General features: G+C 51.2%; 1 protein-coding gene across 1 annotated transcript in view; it reads right to left on the bottom strand.

Moving 5' to 3' along the window:
* PROKR1 (prokineticin receptor 1) overlaps positions 1-3211 on the bottom strand; it is a 291985-nt gene extending 288774 nt beyond the window's left edge. The window contains exon 1 of the mRNA XM_086925441.1: positions 3123-3211. The gene's annotated coding sequence lies outside the window, so the exon portion shown is untranslated. The remainder of the gene's footprint in view (positions 1-3122) is intronic.
* Between the last annotated feature and the right edge of the window lie 10738 nt (positions 3212-13949).

Here is a 13949-nt window from a genome sequence, read left to right as displayed (position 1 = left end):
GGCAAGCTCTACACCCACAGGACATCTTATAGATCACATTCTTTATTGAGGCCTGAGACACTTTCCTGCCCACTGAGCAAGCAATTAAATGATAACTAACCAGTAATCTTCATTACCACCAATCAGAATCCTCTGCGTCCCTCCCTTTCTCCCATTATTACATCACCCAACTCACTTTAACTTTTGCATACAGGAAGTTGGGAGGAGGGCGGGACTCTTTTTACTGATGACCTAGGGGTAGACACTGAAGAAATACATTGTGTGTATTTTGAAGCTTGTGAGGAATGGTAAACTTCCTGTCTGGTGCGCAGGGGCTCCTCATAAGGTAGGGACTGAGGCAAAGCGGGCAGATGAGCGGGTAATGGGTCATTCTTTTGCAGCTTTGATATTCTGCCTGAGCCAGGGAATTACTGCTCCTTTTACAGTCTGTGCCCCTATCTCACTGCACAGGAAGTGGTGCCCACATCTCAGAGTAACTGAAAACCTTATCTTAATGTTGCTGGTTCAGATGTGATCCACAGAGGGGTAACTCAGGTGCGATGTTTGGGGCGTGACTTGCCCCAAATAAGTGCATTCCTCGCTTGGTATTTTGGTCTGGTTTTCCCTGAGTCTGGTCTGCTATCTGTCAGTTTTTTCTCATTCTGAGCCAAGAATGGAAGACAAAACTGGGACCTTTAATGTAATGGAGCGAGAGAAAGAGAGACCGAGATAACCTGCTAGTGTTGAATTTCAAAATGTGAAACAAGTTTACCTGGAATCAATACCAGCTTCCCTGCTTAAAATGTAGACCAGTTTTAGGGTTTACGAGTACTGACTTGCCTCTTAGTTCACTGATTTCATTGTCATTGGGGGTGAGCCATGAATGTTTCTCAGTTTTTTGTGTCTGTCTATGCAGTCACATAATCTGATGGACTAAGGTGAAATGCTTCTGCATGTTAAATAAATACACTTTTTGAATTCTGAAGAGAGTGTATTATATTTTACATTGTGTTTGCTTCGCAATATGGATGCCAAATAGTTTCATGGCTCCGGTTGCGTGCATACTCAGGGAGCCAATCCAGACATTTGGTTTGGCTTTGGCTAGGCCGTCCTATTAAGTTGCCTGCCGCCCTCCTCTATTTGTGACAACGCTTAGTACATGGGGCCGTAAGACACTTGATAAATTGATATTCTAAAGACGAGGACTAAAAACTTGAGCCTTGCCCATATGCACCGCTTTGACAACTCTATCAACAAGGCTTCTTTTACCAGAGACAAAAAAGTGTGTGCAGTAAAAATACATTTAAAATAAGCAATCCCAGGGCAGGGACTCCAGATGTTGCTTTGTGCATTAACATAGTCATGAGTTCGCAAGGAGAACTAACAGCCCCAGGTGGGAAGGGGAGGGCAGTAACTTCAGCAGGCGTGTTTGGGTTGTGACTTCCCTCCAATTCATTCTTAGTTTGGTAGTTGGGTCACGGGCCCCTGAATCAGGACTGCTATGTCTGTGTCTGCATTTCCATCATTCTTATTTCACTAATAGGTTTTAACTTGTTCATGTTTTAGGTCATGATCTTAAAAACATATATAGAGTGCAATAGGTGATTGCATGAATGCATGCAAATAGTCCAACCAGTGGCAATCACTCGGAGTAGTTCCAAGGCATCGTTTTTCACCCACTGTGTCACTCTGGACAGAAGCCCACCTCTTGCAAATCAGTACCTACCCTGCTCCATATGGAAACAGTCCCTCCCAGACCTTGGTCATAGTATCCTTCCACCCTGCAAACCCTTGCTTTTTTAGTTGGGATATTTGAGATTCAACCAATTACCTCCCCAAAAAAAGTATGTGAATGATTAAGCTACGTCCCTGGCGATCTGGTTTGGGAGGGCCCACCAGCTGACTGCATATGTCGTCTGTGACCCAAGGTAAGCTGTGGGGGTTACCTCTTTGCAGAGGCGCAACTAGAGCCAAATTTCAGGGGGGGGGGGGGGGATAAGAAAAAATTTCGGGGGGCTGAACTTTTAATCAGTAGGCAGAGTGGAGCTGCAGGGGCTCTTAGAAGGAGTGAAACAATTGCAAGGCCTAATTAACATTCAAATGGTCTTTTAAAGACCTGTCAAACGTTCGGGTACGGCTCTGTGTGTGCCAGGGATCTGTCTCATCCCGGGCTGCCACACAGGAGGGGGGGGGTGGGGGGGGGGGGAGTGGGGGTGCTGAAGCCCGGTGAGTCCAATGGGTGTTGCGCGCCTGCCTCTTTGCATGTTTCACCTTCCAATGGTCAAGTGTGAAAGCACACGTGTCAGACACAGCTACTTAACACTACAACTCCAGAGAGCTGGGTTTACCAGGCTTATAAATGTTTTTCTCGTAAAAGGATGATTGAAACCTACGAAATCGGCACTAGTCTCGCCTGCGCTGAGATGATGATGATGAGTGCGAGGAGGCGTGCACTATTGCGCGAGAAAAAAGTTCCTTCTGCCTCAAACTGGCACACTTGAGGAGAAGGTGCGTCACATACGCTTGGGGCCAAATCTGTCCAAAATGTGCCCTTTCGGTGGGTAACAACAAGGCGTGGCAATTGGAAATTGTCTGGAAGTGAAGTAGTGTTTTATCACGGAGATATATACCACGTCGATGGTCAGAATAATTGCAGCCGACGGCAAGTGGATTGCCGGGGTGGGGGGGGTTCGTGCAGGACACTCAGAAATGTACAGAATATTGTGCTGCAAATCTGTCTTTGAAAGTGAACAAACTGTAAGAGACAAGGAGAGCGATGGTAAAAAAAAGTGAACAACATCTCCAAAGAACACATCATTGACAGTGTACCTCTGAATCAAATAATAGAGCGCACGGTGGAGCAAACGAACTCTGACTTAACAGTAGGGATGTCCATGCACTAAATAAGGCACATAGCATATTGATCATCATCCCCACCATCATCATACCTATTTTTATAGCGCTTCATACCTAATATCTTCCCTTCCAAGATATACTCTGAACTCCATATAACTACAGCAAACAAATCAAATTAAAGAAGCAATAATTAAAAAAAATACCCAAAAAAGTAACCAACAAGAACTGTCCGTTACTAGAAAGAGATATTTGTGGAAATGCATGCACTTGTTCTGAACTGAACTTACCGGTAGAGCTGCACAGTAGGACGTTTCTATGTTTCTCCCTCTTATCGGCAGATGGAATGGGCTGCTACCTTGCGCTGCTCTGCCGTGCGGCTTGTATTCGGTGCTCTCTCCGTTCCTGTTCCTGCCTCCTGTTAATCTCTAATTACCTACACAAAATAGTGCCCATTCGTCAGATCGATCATCGCATTTTTCGGTGCTTCTAGTAGACTATCGCCACCTGTTGTCTATTTTGAGAACTACAAGTAATATTTCCTAGCAGCAGTGCGTGCATGACGGGATCCGCTGTGTTGGACAAAACTGCCTGTATTTTGTGAGCACAAATATTTATTTTTTCAGAGGAGATAACACCGACACTTTTAAAGAGCCTGCACTCCCCAGTACATTTAGAAAATAACTAAACACAAGCCCCAAGACAGAATTCCTTCTCCATGTAGCATAAACAAATAGATCGATGTTTCAATTGTACAGTCGCGTGATTCACGAAAAGTATCAATAGATTTTTTTAGACTACATTCCACCAATATTTGACCCAGTGCTAAAAGACCAACAAAAGGGAATGTACCCTCCCCCGTCCCAGTTTACTCTCCACGTGAACCTCACTGAGGTGTTCTCTTTTTGTCTCACTCTACGATGCGATATCAAAGCTGTTTTCCACCATCTGTCCAGAGAAATATTCATAGATTTAGCCTCACGGAGATGCATACTGTTGGTGTTTTTAGAGCGGTATGCAGCGGAAATAAATTTGCATATGCCTGCTATTTGTTTCCATATTAATATTTCAAAGCAACTTAATGAAGTGTCACCCTGGCCTGTGTAGTGTTCCTGGATTACGTGGGTGTGTCCATGCAGGACATACCATGTAGCAGAGGCACAACTAGAGCCAAATTCCGGGGGGGGGGTGGGGGGGCTGAACCTTTAATCAGTAGGCAGAGTGGGGCTGCAGGGGCTCTTAGAAGGGGTGTAAGGCCTAATTAACATTCAAATGGTCTTTTAAAGACCTGTTAAACGTTCGGGTGCGGCTCTGTGTGTGCCCGGGATCTGTCTCATCCCGGTCTGCCACACACGAGGGAGGGGGCTGAAGCCCGGTGAGTTCAATGGGTGTTGCGCGCCTGCCATGTAGGGGTGGTCTCGAGTTGTATGGTTTGTGTTACACAGAGCGCAATAACTACACTCCACGCTGTTACTTGAAGTGTAAAAGGCCATTTTATTTGGACAAGGTTGCAATCATTTAGACTTATTAACAGTACATCAATGCAAGAAATATACATTTCCTTCCCATACCCAGGCATTCTCCATTCTGCCTTCTCAAAACCATCTCACCTGTTTGACTCTTCCCCATTCACTCGATAACCTCCTTCCTTTCCCCATTCTCACCTTCACTTGCCCTCCAAGCATCCTCTGTTGACTTTGCCTTCATTGCTCATTGCCTCCCGTGTCCCGCTATCAGTCACCTGTGTACCGTTCTCCCCCCACCCGAGGGGTGGATCCGCCCGTATGCAACTCCCCACCCCTCCAAAGTACCGCCAACCAGGGAACCCCCGGAGGGCGGTTACCTGCCCCCCCCCCACTGTCCTACGCACCTTTCGCCTCCTGCCAGCCAACCCTGCGGCCTCCTAGCGGACGACCATTCATCACCTCCCCCTGTATCCTGCAGCAAAGTACCATTCTTGGCGCAAACGTGAATAGCGAAAGGTGCCCTTCCATAGCGGGCCCACGTGCCCTTCAGTCATGTGCACCTAAGACTGCCACCCCACTCTGCAGCACCCAGTGGACGACCATCCACCTAAACACGCGTCCCTAGCACTTCCGGAACGTTCCGGAACAAACCCTTCCAGGAAACAAAATTGCTCTTATTGTGGCGATATTCCATCCAGTCAGTACCTGCATGATGTGAAAACAACCCCCCCCCCCCCCCCTGGGGCCACTCCCAGTTGTACGGTGCTCCCCCAACGCAGTGAACGACCATCCACCACCTGGACCAATGCCCGTATGAAACAACACCATGCCCGGGCCCAATCATTGACCAATAATCGGTGCCCCCCGTGGTGAGCGGCCATCCATCACCTGGCCGCATCCCGTGGAACTGGTAACCTTTCAGGGCCAATCTCAGTCCGCAAACAGACACCACCTTCACCGTGAACCACCAGTCCCCACCTGGACCCGTGTCCCATGCACATACCCCCTTTGTTGGGCCCATCCTCGACCCATGGCCAACTGCCCCCCCCTTCGCGGCGAACGACCGTCCACTACTTTTCCTTATGCTCAGCAAAAAACAACCGTTCTGGGCCAATCCATTAGTCACCCAAGGTGCCCTCACCCTTTCCGAGGTGAACGACCATCCACCCCTTGTACCACCATCCGTTGCATCCCTTGACGAACAACAATAGTCTTTGACCGCTCCATGTTCTTACAAAGGTCCCCCCCAGCTCTGGGCAGCGTGAGCTCGTTTCCCCCACCATGTAATCGCATTGCATCTGTAAGGAACGTCTCAATCCTAAAATTCCCAGATGACAAAGAAGCATTCCAGAGCGTGACATGATCTCAGATGATCAGATTTCAATGTGAACAAACGTGTTCTTTGGCAAGACACAAACTCCCGCCTGTTCTTCCTCACTTCGTCTCTTGTATCTCCTTGCTTTGGATAATTGCCCCCCCTCGCGGCGAACGACCGTCTGCCACTTGTACTTGCCCTTCAGCAAAATAAGCAACCTCACTGGACCAATATACTGGTCACCCAAAGTGCCTCCCCCCTAATTCCGAGGTGAACAACCATCCACACCATGGACCTCCATCCCCTGCATCCCCTGATAGCCAATAAAGTGTTTTTTTTTTTAAACCGCTCCTGGTTCGTAGAACAAAAAGGGGGGTGGGGGGAGTGCCCCCCCCCCAACGCCGTGTAGCATGTAAGGTTGGTCCCCTTCAATATGTAATTGCATCACATCCATAAGGCATGTTTAACCACAGAAGTACCTGACGACAAAGAAGCATTCTAGAGCGTAAAACATGATCTTCCGATGAACATATGATTGCAATTTGAACAAACGTTATTCTCAAGTAAGAATCAGACTCCTGCACGTTCATCCTCACTTCGACCCTTATATCTTCGTGCGATGGATATTTACCCTTGCACCCCACTACACGCAGTGAACGACCCTTCACCACCCGGGCCTGCCACCCGTACGCATAAACGTTCTCGGGCCAAACTTCTTCATGTTATGTTATGTTATGTCAATATTTATTTACAGAGCGCACGTACCCGTGGGTTCCAGGGCGCCAGCCATGAGAGGTGCCCACCCTTGGACAACCATCCACCACGTGCGCCTCCTGTGCCATCAGAAATGCCGGGAGAAAGGCCAACCCCCCATCCAGGCGACCGCCCTGGCTCTCGCTCCATTTCCCGATCCCACGGTAGACAATGAAAGTTAATCCTGCAAGACCTACATCATGGACCCCAGCCCTCGTGCGGCAGTCGGCCCAAACATCTCTGGAAAAAGCCCATGCCCCCCAATACCTATGCCGCCCTAAACACCAGACAGTACTTCCGTCACCCCGAGTCAGCAGCCCCCCCCAGGACTCCAAGAACCCTATGCCTCATTATGACGACCCTGCCACAAAACAGCCCGCCTACGCACAAGTCCAATAAAGACCAAGAGAACCTACCTTCTCCGTCTGACGTAAACCAATACCCCCCCAACGTCCTACACTCTCAACCCTTTGTTTTCTGGACACACCCCTCTGCCCCGAACAGACCGACACAATAGTGCCACTACTCCCGGCACCCCACTGCCCCAAAGTCCGGGCACACCCCTGTCACATCCTTACCGCACCATCGCTGCTCCGCTCGAAATGCCTGCGCCCCATCCGGGCACCACAAACCACCCGAGAAACCCAACCTGCCCCCCCACAGACCCCTTTGGATCCACAGCTCTGAACCATAAACTCATGCGCACCCGCCCAAACAATGGCCACCCAGCCACCACCTGCACCCACGCCCACATGCCTTGCCTCCGGATACTCCTCATTCCGCTGCCAAAAATCACTCCACCCCCGCAAACTGCCGAAATACCCTGGCATGCCTATGCGCCAGTCGCCCGACAACCTGATGGCAGCACCCCACAAACCCCATGTTCAACCCCTCATACCTGTGTTCGCTGTTGCAGACTGCACCTCCCACCTGCACTCGGCTCACGTGAACCCCGCCCACAGGAAAAATTGCCATGCAACAAATCCCAGACACTAAGTCTTTCAACCTCCGGTAAAGCCCAGCACAACCAGCCCCCCCCCCAGGCGTGTATAGCCCCATCTGCCAGGCCCCTACCCCGCATACCTATGAGCCATGATGTGAAGCATGCCACCTACAACGTACCACCAAAATCTGGCTGCCTCCCCGGAAAACCCCCGTGCCACGCCCCCTGGATCCCTAGGTAGCCAAGAAAGGACCACCCACCTGCAATAACCAACTGTGTCCCCCCAAGCCGCAGCTGCAAATGCATACCTGAGGGTAAACCGGTACATCTTCTGCTTGTGCATAACTGCCGTGCCCACCGTGGCCATAAAACGCAGGTCATTCTGTAGCCGCCCTGGCCTCCTGGCATTTTTCTCCAGGGCCACATCCCGTTTGCTCAGAGCTGCTGCTCCCTCGGTTGCCGTGCCCTCAAACCATTCTGTAGCCGTACACGACTCCTGTACTCCAATGAACTGTCCGGGCACCATGCACCCCCCCCATTGCAAACCACGCAGCCGCAGCCTGTCCCCTTCGACTACCATCCACACTGCACCCCCATTGCGAGCCTTCCACTCCACACACCTCGCCTTTCGCATCCAGAGCAAACAAACCTCCACTTTCCCCCTCAAACCACCTTTCTCTCTCAAATTATCTGCATAACATTGACAAATTAAGCCCGCTGTATCAGTTGCTGCGCGAATCCCCAAACAGAAGGCAGGCCGCCGCGGACCCCCCTCCTGCTTCGGGACAGCGTTTGGAGGCCGTTGTGCGCCCCACTGGATCACGCCTTCCTTCCGGGCCCAAACACCTGCTCTGGTTACCCCCCCCACCTGGCCGGTCCAACCAGGTGGGCCCAAGCACCACCGGGCCTCTCACCGTGCTGGAAGTCCCTGAGTCCGCCCATGGGCACCCCCACAAAGCACCACCCGCATGCCCCCATCGGCATGACAGCAGCCCCCGCCACTCTCAAATGCTGTAACCCCCGCCGTGCCGCAATAGCCCAGGAAACCAAAGAAACGCTACTGGGTCTGACAATCGCCAGGCCTTGACCCCGTCCTAGCTGCTGTAAAGGGTGGAGACGCATAAGGGGGGAAGGGGGGGGGGGTTACACTGCGAGCTCGGCGACCTACCGCCGGTGCTCCTGCCCCTACATGGTACGCCATCTGCAAGTGTGCTCACTGCCCTATTGGCTGAAATAGTGATTCCTCCAGGCAAAAAGGTGGAGGGGGGAGGGGGGGCAACCCCCCCAACAAGTCCGCAAGCCGCACCCGGGGTGTCCGACAATGGCCAAGGGGACCCGCAACACCAGCAACGCAGGACAGGCCGCCCCTCCCCCAACCCAAGTAGACCGGGAAGCCTACCCTCCCCCCACCCTTCTCGTGGGCGATGGCGACCTCCCAAACAGCCTGAAACGCGGCCACGGGCGGCTCCCGGAAGGGGTCCCCCGCCCGCCCCCTCACCCCCAAACATGAAAAACCTCCCCATACCTGCCACAGCAGACTTCCAGGCGGTGCCCCGTCAAGGCCACCACGCCGCAGCACCCAGTCATCCAGGCCTGTGCATGTAGCACACGCCCGGCTGCGATCGCTCCGCCAGGCCCACTTGGTCACCCGGGCTCCTCACACCGAAGCCAGCCGCCGCGCTGGGAGTCACCAGGGTGCCCGAACACGTGATCCCTTGGCTAGCCCTACCCTAAGTGAAATGTCACTGAAAGGAACAAAGGAACAAGCCCCCCCCAGCCGATCGACAAATCGGCCGCCTATCACTAATTCACTGTCCCTAACAAAACTTTCTTCCCCTTCAAACTTTCTACGTCCTCCCGGTGGTGCTTAGGTGTCAGGAAGAGGCCGGATCTTCCTCTCCTGACACCATATCTGCCCTCCCAATCCCACCCCTTCCTTTAACCCTCCAAACCCATCCCCCACCATGTCCTTCCGCCCTTGCGTGAATACCCCGGGGGAAGACTGGTCTCCGACCTTCACTTCCCCCGGGGGCCGCATTGCGGGCGTGCAGTCCTTTGCGTCTTCTAGCTTCCCGACTTTTGGAGCGGAATACATAGGCTGGCGACGCACTAGGCATGATCAGTCTACGAGGGGAGCCTACAACTCTGATGTCAGTCGTATTTGTATTTAACGCCCCCTGCGGGACCCAACATACATTGGCGACAAGGACAGGTGTTCCGCATGACCAGCTGCCGGCCCGCCCTGGGAAGCTCATCATCAACTCTCGCGCCCAGGTGATGAGGAGGACGGCCGAACCCCCAGCCATCCGCCTCGCAGGGCAGCCCGGCTCATACGGGCGAGTGGTCATGTACCCAAAGCTGTGAGCTTCTGGGGAGGTGGTCAGCAGCCCGAGCAGCACTCCGTGCAGTGCCTACCAGCATAAGCAGGCCTTACACATGGCGCACCCCGAGCCTAGCAGCCGGTAGCATACAGGGCCTCTGCCTCAATTCCAGAGGCGCTGCTTCATAGTCCTCCTCAGCCTCCAGCAGGAAGCTCGGCCACCAGGTGGGAGCAGCACACCAGCTCGAAGAAGGGCTTCAACCTGAGGTCTCTGCCTGAGGAAGACCAGGAGTGGCAACCAGGGTTCTGCTGCAAAAGACTGCCCGCTAATATCCCCTTTGGCAGTGGAGGAGGTTAAGTGCCTACATGAGACTGCATCCCTCCGGTACCATACAGGTGAACAGGAGCTGCTTCACAGTTTCAGCAAGCTCCAGAAGTTCTCTGACCAATGGCATTATCCTACCAGGTTTGGAGGCCTTTGTAATAACAGGCCTACCACTGAGGCAGGCTGATAGGTGGAAAGCGTGGATCGAAAGCCTGGAAACCTGCTTTCTAGCAGGAGGCACTGCCTCTGAGAGGAAATAGCTACTCCTTCTTCACCAGGGAAGGGCTGACATACACAAAACAGCTAAAATCATATTGGAAGCAGCCCTTCCCGCATGTACACTACTCTCAATAACACCTTTACTGCTGATTTTGAGCCTTTTGCAAACCTGGACTATGAACAGTCCCCCCCTGCGTCAGGGACACCAGAAGCCTGTTGTCTGTGGATGACTTTTATGCAAGGCTGCAGGAACTAGCCAACATGTGTACGCTGCCCAATGAGGATGACTGGGAGAAAGCGCCTCTTTTAGTCCCCACTTTTGCCTGGAAATTGATGTGGTTTTGTTTCTAGTCCAAAGGTTACCTGCCTACCAAGTCACCTGTGCCAGGGCTTCTTCCTTAAAGCTATTCCACAATCGGCCCTTCAGGCCCCCTGGAAGTCCCTAGAAAATGGTACTGGGGTACCTAGGGAATTGGGACCTGATAGGGTCCCCTTGGGACACCTCAACTAGGCCCTGCAGGCAGCCATTGCAGCATGCATGGCTTGGTGAAGACAAAACAACAAAGTTGACATGGCTCACCACGTTAACTTGCACTGCCTAAGGTATAGATAAGTCACCTCTGTATCAGGCCATCCAGACCTAAGGTAGGGTGCACTATACCCCAGGTGTGGACATATGTGCATGAACAGATATGCCCCTGCAATATTTAAGTTCATTCTTAGATATTGTAAGTGCCAGGGAAGCTGTAGAAAGTACATGAGCTGGAAACTCGACAACTCAAGTTCTCCAGCACCATGATGGATTCTCTGAAACCAGGAGTGTTTGGTACTGATGCCAGTGTGAGATGTATTGAACCATGTACTCAGAGGGCCCCTCAGAGGTGCCTTATGAAGACCTACCAACCTTGGTGTAGTCACACACTGGCTGTAGGCAACCTGCCACCACCAGACATGGTTCTGGACCCCTGGGTCGAGAGCCTCTACTCTCTGGGACCAGAAACAATGCACAGTCTGGGCAGAGGTATCACACCTCCTCCCCCAGGATGGGCACAGTGCTCGAGAGGGAAGCTTCAAAGGCCTGCTGCCTTTGTAAATGCGACCCCAGCCTCTGCTGCTAGCAGCAGATGAAGACACCCAGTTTACACTCCCAATTTGGGCAGGAAAACTGCAAGAAAACCTAGGAAGTATAGAATGGTTACCTACCTCTGCCAACTCCACTCCTAAGGTGAAGGAGGCAAGGTGAAGTACACCTTTCAGTCCCCGCCATCTTGAAGATGTGGGAACTCCTCCAATCAGGGCTAGGACTATGCCCTCTCTCACAGGAGAGTGGCATAATTGAGAGTGTAGCCATTCCAGATAAGGTGGCCATTGGCTCTACTGAAACTCCCTTAAAACACCCTTAATTTAATGTTTAGGTGGCTCCTCTATACCCTGAAATGAGTTCCTTCTGACCTAGGAAGGACGAAGAAGGCGCAATACAGTGAAGCCTGAAGGAACCTACTGAGTTGGCCCCAGCCCTACTGGTCTGTCTCCATCTCCAAAGACCATGCAAAAGAAAACAACACCTGTCCTGCAGCCAGCAACTTCCAGAAGCTGAGGAAGATTGCTTGACCTTTGATAAAGACCAGAACTCCTGATGGAGGCTGATCTGTCCCTAAAAAACCTGCACAGAGGACTCTGGTGCCCTCCCGAACCGCAAGTCCTGCCCACTCTGCATATAATGTCTACGGCCTGTGTCCAGGTGGCCCACTGATTCAGAACAGGTCCCCAGTAATCCTGACCTCAAGTCCTGTGTTGGCTGACCTCTCTTGGACTTCGCTACAACACCTGCAGGCTGAATCCAGTGGCTCCCCCGACCGCGACCTGCTTCGGTAAGAAGAATCTGACGTCAAAGTACACCCCTGCCCCGAAACTCCTGGGCCATGGGGCCCTCACCCGATGGTATCCCCATAACCCCCAACACCTCAACTTACCCTGCTGTTTTCTGCCTACAGGCTCCGGTTTGACGACTGCAGCCTGTTTGTCCAACCAAGTTTATCCATTGAAAAGCATTAGGCGCCCAACGCAGTGTTGGCAACCTGCACCCGGCCGCCCCTGTGCCATTGGTGGTGTATGTTTTGTGGTGGCTTTTGACCCCCCCATGCTTGCTCTAATCCCCAAAACTTGGTCCCTGCAAGCAATCTACTTACCTGCAAACTGCATGGCTTCAAGCTCCCCAGTCTCTATTGAAACACATTGGGCTCATCTCCGAATTTTACCTCTCCACTCAGCCGCCCCTGTGCCACTGGTGGTGCAGACTTTGTGTTTTCCTGAAACTTGCCCTCTGCTGCTCCTAAACCCAAAGAATGGAACTATAAGTTGGGTACTTATCATTGAAACTTCATTGCTGTTTTCCTCCCAAGGATAACATTGAACTGTTTGAAAATTGCACTAAGTTTCGACTTTTAAAAGAGTAAAGTGTTTTTCCTGAAGAACTTACTTACCTTTTTGCGAAGATCTCGGTATTAAATTAAAACTCAAACAAAGCTTATTTTTTATAAAATTAGTGTGAATCTCCTTTTTGAGTCGTGTGTCAGTTATTGGTCAATGTGTGTTCAATAAATGTCTTACACTCCTCTGTGCTAAGCCTAAAGCTGCTCGCCCACACTACCACTAATAGAGCACTTTGGGTTTAAATAGAGCCCAGTACACTTTTGAGGGAATCACTGGGCTCTGTGCATGGTAAAACCACCTAGTGGTCTTCCCTATAAAGAACCAGCTTCCTACAATGATGAAGTCCAGGGGCAATTTGTACAGGGGTGAGCTTCAGCAAAGCTGTGGGAGCAGGTCTTGCACGTGACTAACTCGTCCATGAGGGACATACTCTCCCTGGGTGTGATCCAAAGTATGGGCAGCACATATGGATGCAGTTTTACAATATCAGATCAAGTCGCAGCCTATTAATGTAATCAGCATGGAGCCTAGCTACATGAAGACCGAAGTGCCCACTCCAAGCGACCTGGTCAAACATGCAGGTGGTACGGAGGTCCATCACCTCGTCAAGGTGACTGCCATGTGAGAGGTAAAAAGTGTAGTGCCTGTGGCAAGTTGAATCACTTCATCAAAGACTGCCAGTTGACTCCTATATCACCCAATTCCAGAGCCACAAGAACAGTGTGCGTGCTAGACACTCATTTTGAAGCTGCAGAGGGGAATGACATGGATGAAGTTGGACAAAGGACAATCCATGTGATATATACAAAGAGCCTTGCAGGGTTGCAGTGCACAGCTCTGCCAAGTGTAACATCAGCATACAATGCCAAACAATAACGGTTGTGATTGATACAGGAGCCTTTGTCAATCTCCTGTCTGCCAACATCTACCAAAAACTGCCCAGCACTGTCCAAAATGAACCTGACCAAAGTCAAGGTCTACGTGTTTGCCAACTGGACACCCCTGAATCTCACAGGAGTTTTCCACACCACAATCAACTATCATGACACCGCCACAGCAGCCAAAGGTCACAGAGGGCAATGGGTTATTGATCACTGCTGAGGGGCTCAAGAACTTGGCCTTGCGCACTGCATAAACATTATAGTTCAAGTCTTTCTGAAAAAAAAACCCATATAGTCGGCAACTTACTGACCACCTGCCGAAGAATATGCACTAATTTCAGCCATATTTTAAAGCTCGGAAGCAGCTGAGGATCATTCAACGTGACTATACAATGCCAGTTATAGCTCTTATCCAAAAGGTGGCAACACATTGCAACTCAACCTATTACATGCTTGATCGTC

Source organism: Lissotriton vulgaris, chromosome 6 (genome assembly GCF_964263255.1).
Source record: "Lissotriton vulgaris chromosome 6, aLisVul1.2, whole genome shotgun sequence".
NCBI lineage: Eukaryota > Metazoa > Chordata > Amphibia > Caudata > Salamandridae > Lissotriton > Lissotriton vulgaris.
The sequence above is the reverse complement of the archived record's forward strand: the minus strand, read 5'-3'. Positions and strand labels throughout refer to the sequence as shown.